Genomic DNA, 13,460 nt, shown 5'->3' with positions numbered 1-13,460 from the left:
TCTGGGATAATTATATAACCTTCCTTATAGGGTTGTTATAAGATTTCATACGATAATCCATGTAAAGTGTTTAGCAGAGTGTCTGCTACGTGGTGAGCTTTCAATAATGGTAGCTGTTGTTTTTGTTACTATTACTGTTAAACTGGAAAGAGTAGCATGACCGTGGATCAGAGGGATGAAGTTGTCTAAGGACACTTAGCTGATCATATTCAAGCAGATGGTGAGAACAGCTAATCATGATGATAATAATAAGTAATACGAACTACACAGCAGAGCCTAACTGACAATGCAGCTAATAACAAAGAAATGGAGCTGAGAGATGGAGAGACCATGAGACTAAGCCCTGATGGCATTACTTAATCCAGCCATGATGGAGACTGATTCCCTTTGGATTTTTTTTTATGTGAGCTAACACATTTTCATTCCCCACCCCACTTTGGCCTAAACCACTCTGAGTTGGGTTTCTGCCACTTGATTAAAACAGATGGTCTATCAGCCCTTGGAAAGACCATCTGTCTGTGAGACAGACATCACTGAGAGCCAGCATAGGTTAACAGAAAAAAGACAAACAGGTCATGCCAGACTATCCTCATTCCCTTAATGAAAGTTGACTAGATCAGTAGATCAAAGGAATACCACAGGCTAGTGTAACTGGACTAGGAAGGTACTGCTGGTCTCTCGTGACATCCTTACAAATAAGGAATAAGGTGAGGTAATGGAATAAGATGTGGCGATGGGGAAGCAATAGGACAATAATATGGACTAAAAACTGATAAAATACCAAATTCAAAGAGTGTTGGTCAGTGTCAACCTCTGGGATCTGCCCTGTTTCATTAAGGATAGCCATTAGTTCTTTTGGTGCTTCCCATCTCTAAGACCACCTGAGCCTAAACCTCCACCATTTTTCTCCTGAATCAGTACAACAGCCTCCTGACTGGATGCATACACAGGACCAGAGTGGAGTGGTCATTCAAAAACATAAAATTGACTGCTTTATTCCTCTGTTGAAACCCAGACAAGTCTTCCCTGAAAGTCATCCCCCTTCCAAAGAACCACTCCTTTCCCCCAATAATTATGTTTCCTATTCAATTTGTTTTACTGGTTCATTCAATAGAGCAGAAGCTCCACAAGGGCAAAGACCATGTTTCTTATATTCATCAATGCATCATCACCTAGTGTCTACTCTAGATCTAGCACATAGTAGGTGCTCAATTAATTGAAATAATGACTGAATGACAAGGATGAACACTGGCAGAATAGTGATCAAATTGCCAATGACACTGTTACAAGTGGAGTTAGACACACAACTCTTGGAAGCCACAACAAAGTTTGAGGTCAGCTAAGAGACAGAAACTCCCCTTGAATTTTATATAACTGGAATTATATAGTAGGTACACTTTTTTGTCTGGCTTCTTCCTTTCAGCAAAATTATTTTGACATTCATCCATGTTGTAGCATGTATCAATAGTTCATTACTTTTTATTGCTGAGTAGTAGTATATTAGATAAATATACCACAGTTTATCTATGCACTGGATTAAAAATTGGTTGCTTCCTGTTTCTCTATTACAATAAAGCTGGACCTAGGAATGCAATGTTTATTTTTCACTTTTTTTTTTTTTTTTAGGAATGCAATGTTTAGATCACAGATAGGTATATATTTTTAAAAGAAAATGACATACTTTTAAAAAGTGGTTGTACCATTTTACTTTCCCACCAACAGTGTATGAGTTCCGCAACCTGGTCAACACTTGATGTAGCCAGTCTTTGTACGAAGTTTTATCTGCTTGTGGTTTTAATGTGCATTTCCCCAATGATTAATGATCTTGAACATCTTTTCAAGTGCTTATTTGCCACGAATATATTTTCTTTGGACATCATGGGGTTTTTGTTTGTTTGCTTAAATTACAAAAGAGGACTGCCCTGGCGGTCCAGTGGTTAAAACTCTGCCCTTCCACTGCAAGGGGCATGGGTTCAATCCCTGGTTGGGGAAATAAGATTCTACATGTCGTGTGGTGCAGCCAAAAAAAAAATTACAAAAGAGGCTCTCACTTATTACATAATTAGACAAACAATACAGAAATGTATAAATAATTAATAGTCTCCTACCCCCCAACACACACATAGGCAACCAGAGGTGCACAAGAACCACCAGGAGCACTTATTAGGCATGCAAATTCTTGCCCCTGCTCTTGAAGATTCTGATTCAGTAGGTCACAGATGGGGCATTTTGACAAGCCCCTAGATAATTCTGATGCAAGCGCTCTGTAGATTTCTTGAGAAAGTCTGCTCTTAACTATTGTCTCCCTAAGGAATAGTTGAAGGAATGAAGACAGTGAGTCTGGAGAGGCAAATGCACGGAAGGGGTACATGGACTGCCTTCAAATAAGTAAGAGCCTTTGTCTAAGAGAATGACTGTGTGTGCTCTGTGTTGTCCCATGGAACACCAAGAGTTTGGAACCTAAAGATCAAATCAAAAACAACTTTCTAAGAGAGCTACTGTGAAACAAAATCAGGCAACAGAGCCAGCAAGGGAAGGAATGTGCCAAAATCACCAAGCTTGCAGAAAAAGGACTTCTCTGGGTTGAGAAATGACTGTTTGAGGTTGAGTAGACAGAGGGCAAAAGACGTTCCAGACATACACATACACATTCTTTCTTTCTCTCTCTGAGGAAAAACTGCCCCTTATAAATACACAGAGAGGAATGTAACCACCAGACAGGTAGTGTGTGTCTTAACCCAAATAAAATAACAGCTATTTGCCCTAAGCCATATTTCCCTGCCTCTATTGGCAAGGCCTAAAATGGTAGAGAAAGGAGATAACACAGTATTTGGTAAGGGCAGTTCCTTTTATAGATAAGTAGGCCTGCCCAGGCCCTCTCCTCACAATTTTGGATCCATCGATTTTAAAGAGCTTAAGCCTGTCAATAAGCAACAGGCTTTGGACAATCAAGCTCAACAAATGCCATTTTGCTTCAGTTACAGCACCCAAAACAACCCCCGTCCCCAATCAGTTAAATAAAAAGCCATTTATTTGTTCTAGAACAGAATCAACCAAGGCACTGTTTACCACAGCAAGCTGCTGATCCAAGAGGGATGTGAGCCAACTGCCAAGTAACTCCTGTACCCTGGCAGAAACTCAGCTGAGCCTCCATCTCTGGGCAAGATTAGGGAGGTGCCCAGGTTCCCATGTATGTCCTCCTCTTTCCTCTCATTTAAAAACAACTATACAGATGCTGGCTCCATTCAAAAGGGCCATGTGAGGCCCAATAAGCTGTCCTTGTTAGAATGTCTGGTAGTTTCTACTTTCAGCATTTGAGCTAGGGTCAAATATTGAGTGTTGTGCATTATTCTAAATAGGTGCACTCTTATTTAGGTTACTATCACCAAGGTATGTGCAGCCGCTTATAAGTCATAATAGGGCTGACTTTATATTTGCATGTTTTAAATTTTTTAATTTTTTTTTTCTTTTATTTCGGATACAGCCCAATTTCCCGCAGGTCATCACTTTTTCTTAACTGGCACGCCTTTGACTCATTGGGTTGTGTGCGCCAGCCCTTTTACTGATCACCTACTACGAGCGAGGCACTGGGCTCAACGTTCATCTGTAGTCTGACAACAACATGAAAGATGAAGCAATCTTACCTCAAGTTTACAAAGAAAACTGGGCCTTGGAGAGGTTAAACAATGTGTCCAAAATCAGGCAGCTAGGGGCGTCGGACGCTGTCTGAACTCAGAGCAGGAATTCACTCCTTCACCAGCTGCCTCCCTTTAAAGGAGCAAATAAACTGCTCTGAAACAGCGCAGCCTGAGTGCCAGCCTTCGGTCATTCCTTACAGCAGGAATGCTTCATCCTGCTGTCAAATCCGAAACTGTGTGCAAGATTATGTGTGAACCCTGGGGAGGGGACCCAGATTTTTAAGGAGTCAGTGATCCCAAGAAGGTTAAGAGCCAGCACCTGAGCAGGCTGTCAGCTTCCCCATTCTCTAAGTTCCTGGCGCTCGCTGTCCAGGGAGCACTGCGGCAGGGGTGGGAAGTTCTGGCTTCCAGTCCCAGTCTTGGCACTACTTCTCCGAGGGCTGTTGGCCCAGGCAGCTAACCTATGGACCACAGATTTCCTTTCTCTTTTCCCCTGGCCCTATTTATAATTAAACTTTCCTTGTCAAGGATTTTTTTGTTTTTAACCATTGTTTGTATTATTCCATTGTTTTAACGTATATGGAGTCATTAAAAAGTCGCCAATTCTACACTGAAGCACAGGGATAAACAATGCCAGGCCAGCTTACCTCTCTGGGCCTCAGTTTTCCACCTGTAAACTGACCCGCTTGGGTCAGCTGGATCAGGTTGCTTTCATTCCCATTAGGCTCAAGACACAAAGCTAGCTACCAAGCAACCCGGACCGGCGTCGTAGCTCCCGCACTCCCCCAACCTCCCTTCCCGGATCTGATCAGCAGCTGTTTTCCCGCGACCTTCCCTGGCCCTATCCTGCCGGCCCCAATCACCCGGGCGGACTCACCTCTCGCGCAAGGTGCCAGCTCGACCGCCCCAGCGATTGCGCAGCCAGGGAAGGAGAGGCGCCGCGCTCCCGACCCCACGCGGTGCTGGGGCCTGCGAGCGCTGTTCTGAGGGAGGGCACGGGCGGCCGCGGCTCTGCCCACGCTGCGTATGTGCGTGCGCCGAGAGGGGGCGGCCCCGGCTCGTGCCTTTGTTAATTGTCCAACTGGAGGCAGGTTGTTTTCCACTAGGCGCTCTCTGGAGTGGGTCCCAGCCGGGGTGGCCCGGCGACTGCAGCAACTACCGTGCGCTGGCCCGCAGCCAGCGCGAAGCCTTGCAAGTGGGTGTCAGTGCTGCGCCTGGTGACCCACCCACCCGCGACTTCTCATTTAGGCACCTACTCCTCCCTCAGGCTACTCAGCACCAAAACAGGGACTGGCAGTTAGGCCATCCGGTGGGAATGTTGACCCCAGAATCCCTGAATATCTGTGCTCCTGACCGAATCACCAAACTTTAGGGCTGGACCTTGATTTTAATTTTGAGTGCCGGCTGCGCAGGATTTCTGGGTTCCTATCCTAGCTCTCTTGGGAGCCCTCTGCGCAATCTTAGATAAATCTGCCAGTCTCCCTGCACCCCAGTTTCCTTTTCTATGACTCACAGTAGTGAGTGGGACTCTGTTCTAGGCACCAAGTATTCAGCAGTCAACATAACAGACAAGGTCCCTGCCCCCTTGGGGCGTGTCTGACAATGAACACACACTTGAAAGTGATCATTACGTGAAAAGTACGGAAAGTTTCGTATCAGGGCAACCAAATTTTGTTTATGGAGTCAAGAATGGACTAGATTAACTTTTCTAAATCCTCCAATTCTAATATTCATTCTTACTCTCATTATATGAACGTTATTACTATTATTAGTCATAGCACTAGTAATATTGCTTACTCAGTGCCAGGTACTGTACTAAACATTTTATTTGTATTTCCTCATCAATAAGATTCATAACTTCTCTAACGATAGGTATACCTATTATCATCCTCATTTTAGAAAAACTGAGGCTAGAGAAATGAAAGTAACTTGCTCACTGTCACACAGCTACTAAGTGACAGGACCAGTACTCAAATTCAGACTGTCTGAGGCCTCAGGGTGCTTAAGCACTACTCTACATGCATAAAAATATGAAGACCAGCATGGTGCTGTATCTTGAATGTGATGGATGAGAACAATAGAAGAGGAGGGGGTGGTTTTAGTCTGTAGAGGAGAAAAGCAAAGGAAGTTGAGAGCTTTCTTAAAGAGCTGTTCATGCATCAGACTTCACGTACATGAACTTAGAGTTCACTAGCATGGGGAAAGCTATAAGGAGACAAATTTCAATTATGTAAGGTAGAACTTATCTAACAATCAGAGCATTTCAAAAATGACATCAGTTGCCTGGAGAGAGTGAGCATCCTGTCACTAAAGGTCAGCATTCAACTAGAGAGGCTTATTGGTTATTGGGGATGCTTCAAAGAAGAGTCATGCGAAAGTTAAAGTTTAGGTGATCTCTAAGTTTCCTTCTAATTCTGAAGGAATTCTGAAGAGAATTTGAGTCCTAGAGTGGTTAAGTGACTTGTCCAAAATCACCCAGGGAATGAAGACCTGACCCCCAAAACAAGTCTGACTTCTAGATCAGACTTCCTGTTTGTGGGTGAGGGTCTTGTGAGTGCTCAGCACCTCACTTTATGCTCCTTTTGTGTGTGTGTGTGTGAGAGAGAGAGAGAGAGACCACTTGTCCCAGGTGTCTGGAATCATCTGCTTTACCTATTTACTTTCCATTACTAATATGCGTGTGCCCTTCTTCCTTGCTTGTGTTGAATATTCTGTGTTTTCAGATAGAAGTGTCAAACCTCCTGGGCAAATTACTATAATATAGGGGTTCAATAGGTAGTGGAGTCCCTGCTTCCCTGGAGTACAATTTATTTCATAAGTTAAGGAAAAGGAGAGAAGCTAGGTGATATTTTTATTTGAAACTGATGTTTCTTTGATTCTATTTTAGGACTATGGGTTATCTTGAGTTAAATTTCTAATGCACTGGGACTAATTCCCCATCTTTCATCCTAGTCACAAATATTTTGATAAGCAGAAATCTAGTTGTCAGCTTCAAAAGAGGCATTCTTTTCTCAGAGCTCTGGAGAGCTACTTGTTTGTTTTGACTGGAAACCTCTAACAAAGGAATCCAATTGCCTTTTGGGATTGATTTCTAGGACATTTACAAAGAAATGGATATCACCTTGTCCCCAGTGATACTAACTCGAAGATAAAAAGAGTTCCCCTTCACTTCTACCCTCAACAGAGTGAGCAATTATTTAAGTTTTGAAATTTTTAAATTTTTTTGGCCTCATGGCGCAGCATGCGGGATCTTCCCCAGCCAGGGATCAAACCCTTGCCCCCTTCAGTGGAAGTGCAGAGTCTTAACCACTGGACCACCAGAGAAGTCCTTAATTTATTTATTTATTTTTAATTTATTTATGGTTGTGTTGGGTCTTCATTTCTGTGCGAGGGCTTTCTCTAGTCGCAGCGAGTGGGGGCCACTCTTCATCGCGGTGTGCGGGCCTCTCACTATCGTGGCCTCTCTTGTTGTGGAGCACAGGTTCCAGACGCACAGGCTCAGTAGTTGTGGCTCACGGGCCTAGTTGCTCCGCGGCATGTGGGATCTTCCCAGACCAGGGTTCGAACCCGTGTCCCCTGCATTGGCAGGCAGATTCTCAACCACTGCGCCACCAGGGAAGCCCCTTAATTTATTTTTTAAGAAAATATATTTACCTGGTTCAAAATTTCAAAGTATACTGTCAGGGCTACAGCTTATTCATCTTTGGACTCCTCTCAGTGCCTGGCATATTGCCCTGTATATAGTAGGTGCTTAATAAGTGATTATTGACTGGGTAAGTGAATGAGTGTGAATTAAGAAGTTGTGGGAGATAAAGAATAGTTGGTTTAGGGTGGGGCAGCAGATATTTTCCCTGAGGTGCATGGGCTTAAAGGAAACCTAGACAGAACTCCCAGACCAGTTGCATATCTGACCATGACTTTATCCAGAGATCTGTACTAAAAGCAGCAACATCAGACTCTTTTGGGTTGAGCGTTACCTAAAGACTATGTACTAGCCAGTCTTTTGGTTGTACACAACAAAACCCGATTTTAGTTAACTGAAGCAGAAAAGGAATTTATTCAAAGAGTATTGGGGAGCTCAAAGAATCAATGCAAAGACTAGAAAACCAGGCTAAGAATACAGGAGGCACCAACGTAGGCTGGGTGGCCAGACACACAGAGGAAACCATGCCATAGGAAAGATGCTGCTGCTGGACACTGGCAATGCCCTGGGGACTGTGTGCCATAGCTGACCCAGCTGCCATCACTGCCACCAGATACTGAATACCACCACTACCAGAGTAAATTTTACACATTGCCAGCTTCTCTTTTTTTTTTTTTTTAATGTATTTATTTTATTTATTTTTGGCTGCATTGGGTCTTTGTTGCTGTGTGTGGGCTTTCTCTAGTGGCAGTGAGTGGGGGCTACTCTTCGTTGCGGTGCACGGGCTTCTCATTGTGGTGACTTCTCTTGTTGCAGAGCACGGGCTCTAGGAGCCCAGGCTTCAGTAGTTGTGGCATGCGGGCTCAGTAGTTGTGGCTCGTGGGCTCTGGAGCGCAGGCTCAGTAGTTGTGGCGCACGGGCTTAGTTGCTCCATGGCATGTGGGATCTTCCCAGACCAGGGCTCGAACCCATGTCCCCTGCATTGGCAGGCGGATTCTTAACCACTGTGCCACCATGGAAGCCCTGCCTGCTTCTCTTGACCCCTATCTCCAGAATCACAATCCTGGAGGGATGGGCTAATCAGTCATGCTTGGGTCCCAAGCAGTCAACAATCAGGAAAAACTGATACCAGGGCCTTTTGGCTCCCATGAGTGAGATGTAGGGGCCTGCCTCACACCGTGGCCTGTTCCCCAAACTTATAAAGGCAATTTGGAGGCTGGGCAGCCAGGAATATGACAAATGTCCACTATGAAGTCTTCTAATAATTTATAGGCCTAAACTGAAAGAATTAAAGAGTATAATCTGTGTAAAATGCTTAACACAGCACCTGAGCTGAACTCTCAAAACCAGAAGAGGTGGCTGTCGTACTTATTACTCAACTTGTTAAAATTTTAGCTAGTCAAAGAGCTTCTTTACAGTAACAATATTTTCTTCCCAAGCCTCTCCTTTTATTTCTTATTGGAATCACTTATAATTGCAGAGCTGAGCAAAGAAAGGTTGCGAAGGGGTAAACTGTGTCAAAAGTGTACTTAGCAGCTCAGTGGGGACAGTGCCATGAGCATAATAAATCCAATTTATTTTTCTGATAAATTTTTAAGAAGACTGCCTACCTCTTTTAGAGTCTCAGTCTTGGGATCATATCTATTTTTTAATTTAATTCTATGAAATTTACCACTCTAATTTCTACAGTAATACTAAAAATAGGTGCTACTTACTGAGTACCTAATACATGCCAGAAATTTTTCATGGATTATTTCTAATCGTGACAGTCATCCTATATGATAGATATTATTTGCATTTTACAGATGAGGAAACTGAAGCTCAGAGAGATGAAGTAACCTGTCCAAGAGTACACGGCTCATAGGTGATAAGTGCATAACCAACTACTACTACTCCATATTTTCTCTCACTTGGTTGCTTTCTCCAAAGACTCCCATCACCATTTTTTTAAAATTCTACTAAGTCCAAATGTATGTTTCTCGAATCATTTATTCATGCTTCTGAGATTTTAAATTGTCAGAAAGGCAAGTCAAGAAATTATTGGTTGCCAGGTCTTTAGCAGAATTAAACTTTCATCAGATAACAGGCTAGTGTAGTAACCTCATTAGCAACATATAAAAAATTTTATAACAAGAGTGTCTGCTTTATTGAGCCCATATTGTAAGCGAGATACTCTGCTAGTCAGCCCTAAAAGAAAAGTATCACCATCTTCTTTTTACAAATGAGAAAACTGAGATTTAGAGAGATTCAGAAACTTGCCAGGGGCCTTGCTGCTAGAAGTGGCAGAACTGGGACTGCAACCTCAGCAGTATGACTCCAAAGCCTGCATTTCTTCCAGTGTGTCATACCATCTCTGGGCCAGTTTGCTAATTTGTATTGAGAAACACCACTTAGTACTGATACCTCTTTTGTTTCTCTCCCTTCTTGGCTTCCAGCGGCTTCCCTGTGGGTTCCTGGCTCTTTGCAGGTATAATAACCCTTCTAAGGACAGAGCTGTTCTCTCTCCCTTCCAGGTTTTCTGGCTCCTTCATCCCGTGGGCAAGACCACAACCTCCCCACACAGACCCGGCCTTGAGCTCTGGAATAGTTCTGTTCTTAATCTGTAGAAATATGTGGAGCCTTGGCTATGAAGCTTAGGAGAGTCCCTCTAAGTCTACTTTGCTGGAATTCCATCACTGATTAAGTGCCTTAGTTCTAGTAATTGGTTTTAACCCATTACCATCGTGATTTGTTAGCCAAGTTTGGGGGAACTTACTTTGCTTCTACTGTACTCCTTGTATTAGTCAGTACTCCTTTGGTTCTAGTGCCAGAAATCCAGCTCATCCAGAAGCTATAATCTCTATCAGAAGAAAAGACCATCTCTGCCTGTGTGTCTCTTCAAGAGATCAAACCCTCCAAAAAGCTGTCCAGCAGACTTCTTCTATATCATTGACTAGAATAGCATGTCCATATCTAACCATACCTAAACCAATCACTGACTGGCTTAGATGAATGAACATTCAACATTGGGCCAGCTCCCTTCTGAAGCATATAGTCATGTAGCCTTGACAAAATTGGAGTCTTATTGGGAAAGAGGAAAAATCAGGGGGAATGTTCTTGGGTAGGCAGCCAACAGTATCTGCTGTAGGAGGGAGACAGCAATTCTACAGGGAGCTTGGGGAGCCAAAGATATGGTAACCCTCCTGCTGAGTCTTTAAAGAGAATTTTTACCAAGCAGATAGGCATAGAAAGTTACGCCAGGGAGAAAGGACTACATGCAAAGGCATAACAATATGCAACTACCTTGTGTTTTTCAGAGACTGCAATCACTTCATTGTAACTGGACTGAATGGTATACATTGAGGTGTGCAGTGACAGAGAGGCTCCAGATCATGCAAGGCATGTATGCCATACTAAGGAATTTATACTTTACCTGTAGGCGATGGGGGAGTCACTGAGGAATGGGGATAGCATGATATTATTAGAATTTTAGAAAGATCATCTGTCCAGAGAATGGAAAATGGATCCCAGAAGGAAATAAGGCTGGAGGGTGAGAGACCAGTTAGAAAATTGTACTTTTCAGACAGGGGAGAGATAATAGGCTTCAGATTAAGGCTACAGTGATAGTGAAGTAGAGGGCGGGAGGGTAAGAGTAAAATGCTAAAGAAATATCTATAGAATTTGAGGACACCTACAGGATGTGAGGATGGAGGGCCTATGCTGTCTCTGAGATTTATGTTTTGGGTAAGTAGATGGATGCTGGTAGCCTACATTAAAGAAAAAGCATCCTAGGGGACTTCCCTGGTGACACAGTGGTTAAGAATCTGCCTGCCAATGCAGGGGACATGGGTTCAAGCCCTGGTCCGGGAAGATCCCGCATGTCACGGAGCAACTAAGCCCATGCACTACAACTATTGAGCCTGTGCTCTAGAGCCCACGAGCCACAACTGCTGAGCCTGCGGGCCACAACTACTGAAGCCTGCATGCCTAGAGCCTGTGCTTGACAACAAAAGAAGCCACTGCAATGAGAAGCACGTGCGCTGCAACGAGGAGTAGCCCCCGTTCACCACAACTAGAGAACGCCCGTGTGCAGCAACAAAGACCCAACGCAGCCAAAAATAAATAAATAAATAAATTTATAAAAAAAAAAAAAAAAAAGAAAGAAAAAGCTCCTAGAGAAGGAAAGGTTTGGGGACAAGTAATGCAACCAGTTTGGGACTAGCTGACCCTGTGGCTTATCCAAGTAGAGGTATCCAGTGGGAAGATGGATGTAAGGTTCTGGGAGAGAGAAGTTTGGCTTGGCAGTATAGATTTGGAGATCACTGCCATATCTACTGTACAGGGAGCTGTAAGAGTGAATGAGATTACCCTGGGAAAATAGGAAAGACATAAAAAGAAGAAGCCTAAGGACAAAGACCTGGTGAACACAGCCAAGCAGCAGGCAGAGAAAAGGGAGCCAGCAAAAAAGACTGAGAAAGAACAGTCAGATAAAGCTAGGAGGAGAGCCAGACTTTTATTAAACTTCCTTATGAACAACTTCCTTCAACTGCTGTGTTTCACCTGGTGTGTTTCACACCACCAACTCCTTTCAACTGCTGTATTTCACACCACCAAGTAAAACTACAGTTGAAATATTTGACCAGTACCTTTTCAAATATTGTTTGAATATTGGAATATCAGATTTTTATTCATTGGTTTTTTGTTGGAGGTACCCTCTGTCAGGTCAAAGCAATGCTTTCCTGGAAACTGCATGAGAAAGAAGTCTAGTGAGAAAAGGAAACTCCCTCTCCTGCAGTATGCATTCACCACGCTGCACTATAGCCTCAAGGTCTTACTGCCACTATTTAAAAATCAGCAACTGAGGGCTTCCCTGGTGGCGCAGTGGTTGAGAATCTGCCTGCCAATGCAGGGGACACGGGTTCGAGCCCTGGTCTGGGAAGATCTCACATGCCATGGAGCAACTAGGCCCGTGAGCCACAACTACTGAGCCTGCGTGTCTGGAGCCTGTGCTCCACAACAAGAGAGGCCGCGATAGTGAGAGGCCCACGCACCGCGATGAAGAGTGGCCCCCGCTCTCTGTAACTAGAGAAAGCCCTCGCACAGAAACAAAGGCCCAACACAGCCAAAAATAAATAAATTTTAAAAAAAAATCGGCAATTGCGTGGGCAAGGGTATAACCAATTAGTAAGAGTGTGAGTTGACAAAACCTTTTTGACTCAGGAATTTCACTTCTATTAATTTATCCTATAGAAATCCACACACAAGTGCACAAAGATACATGCATATTGCTGTGGTTTGTGACTTTTAAAAAATCAAAGTGAAGGGATAGAAACAGCTCAAAAACTATCAGCAGGAGATAGTTAAATAAATTCCAGTATGTCCACACCATGGAATACTACACAACCAATTAAAAGAACAAGGTTTTTGTCAAGGTACGGACATGTGGAGAAGTCCACGTTATAGATATGATATATTGTTAACTGAAAAAAGGCAGGTTTCAGAGCCATATGCTGAATATGTACATATGTAAATCTACATTATATATACATATATTCCATTCAATCATTCAACGGCTATTATTGAGGAAGGCACTGAGCTGGGGATACATTAGTGAATAAGACAGAGAAAGTTCCTGTCTCATTAAGCAAATGTTCTAGTGAAGGAATTAAGTCAATAAAAGAGTAATATATATATATATAAAATTTTAGATACTAGTAAGTGCTGTGAAGGAAAATGAAGTAGGGTAAAGAGCTGAAAAGTAACTAGGTATGGTGAGGAGGTGTGTGTAAGGGGCTATTTTAAATAATTTGGTCACGAAAAATGTTTCTAAGAGAGAACATTTTAGCAGTGACCTGAATAAAGTGAATGAGTGTATTAGAGTTTTCCAGAGAAAAAGAACCAACAGGATGTGTGTGTGTGTATGTGTGAGAGAGAGAGACAGACAGAGAGAGAGAGAGAGAGAAAGAGAGACAGAGAGAGATTTATTTTAAGGAATTAGCTCATGTGATTGTGAAAGCTTGGTAAATTCAAAATCTGCAGGGTAGGCCAGCAAGCTGAGACCCAGGGAAGAGCTGCAAAGAGTTCCAAAGGCTGTCTGCTAGAACTCCTTCTTGCTTGGGAGAGGTCAGTCTTTGTTTTATTAAGACCTTCAAATGACTAGATGAAGCCCACCATACTATGGAGGGTATTTTGCTTTACTC

At 43.2% G+C, this 13,460-nt stretch overlaps 1 protein-coding gene across 4 annotated transcripts in view; it reads right to left on the bottom strand.

Annotated features, from left to right (window-relative positions):
* ARHGEF37 (Rho guanine nucleotide exchange factor 37) overlaps positions 1–4,607 on the bottom strand; it is a 91,575-nt gene extending 86,968 nt beyond the window's left edge. For 3 of the 4 annotated variants that reach the window (XM_057541206.1, XM_007188671.2, XM_057541207.1), the window contains exons 1-2: positions 4,516–4,607; positions 3,645–3,768 (exon numbers count right to left, since the gene is read on the bottom strand). The gene's annotated coding sequence lies outside the window, so the exon portion shown is untranslated. The remainder of the gene's footprint in view (positions 1–3,644; positions 3,769–4,515) is intronic. The other variant, XM_007188670.2, reaches the window with a different exon arrangement.
* Between the last annotated feature and the right edge of the window lie 8,853 nt (positions 4,608–13,460).

Source organism: Balaenoptera acutorostrata, chromosome 2, assembly GCF_949987535.1.
Source record: "Balaenoptera acutorostrata chromosome 2, mBalAcu1.1, whole genome shotgun sequence".
NCBI classification, from domain to species: domain Eukaryota; kingdom Metazoa; phylum Chordata; class Mammalia; order Artiodactyla; family Balaenopteridae; genus Balaenoptera; species Balaenoptera acutorostrata.
Note: the sequence above shows the minus strand (reverse complement) of the source record. Positions and strands in the feature narration are given on the sequence as shown.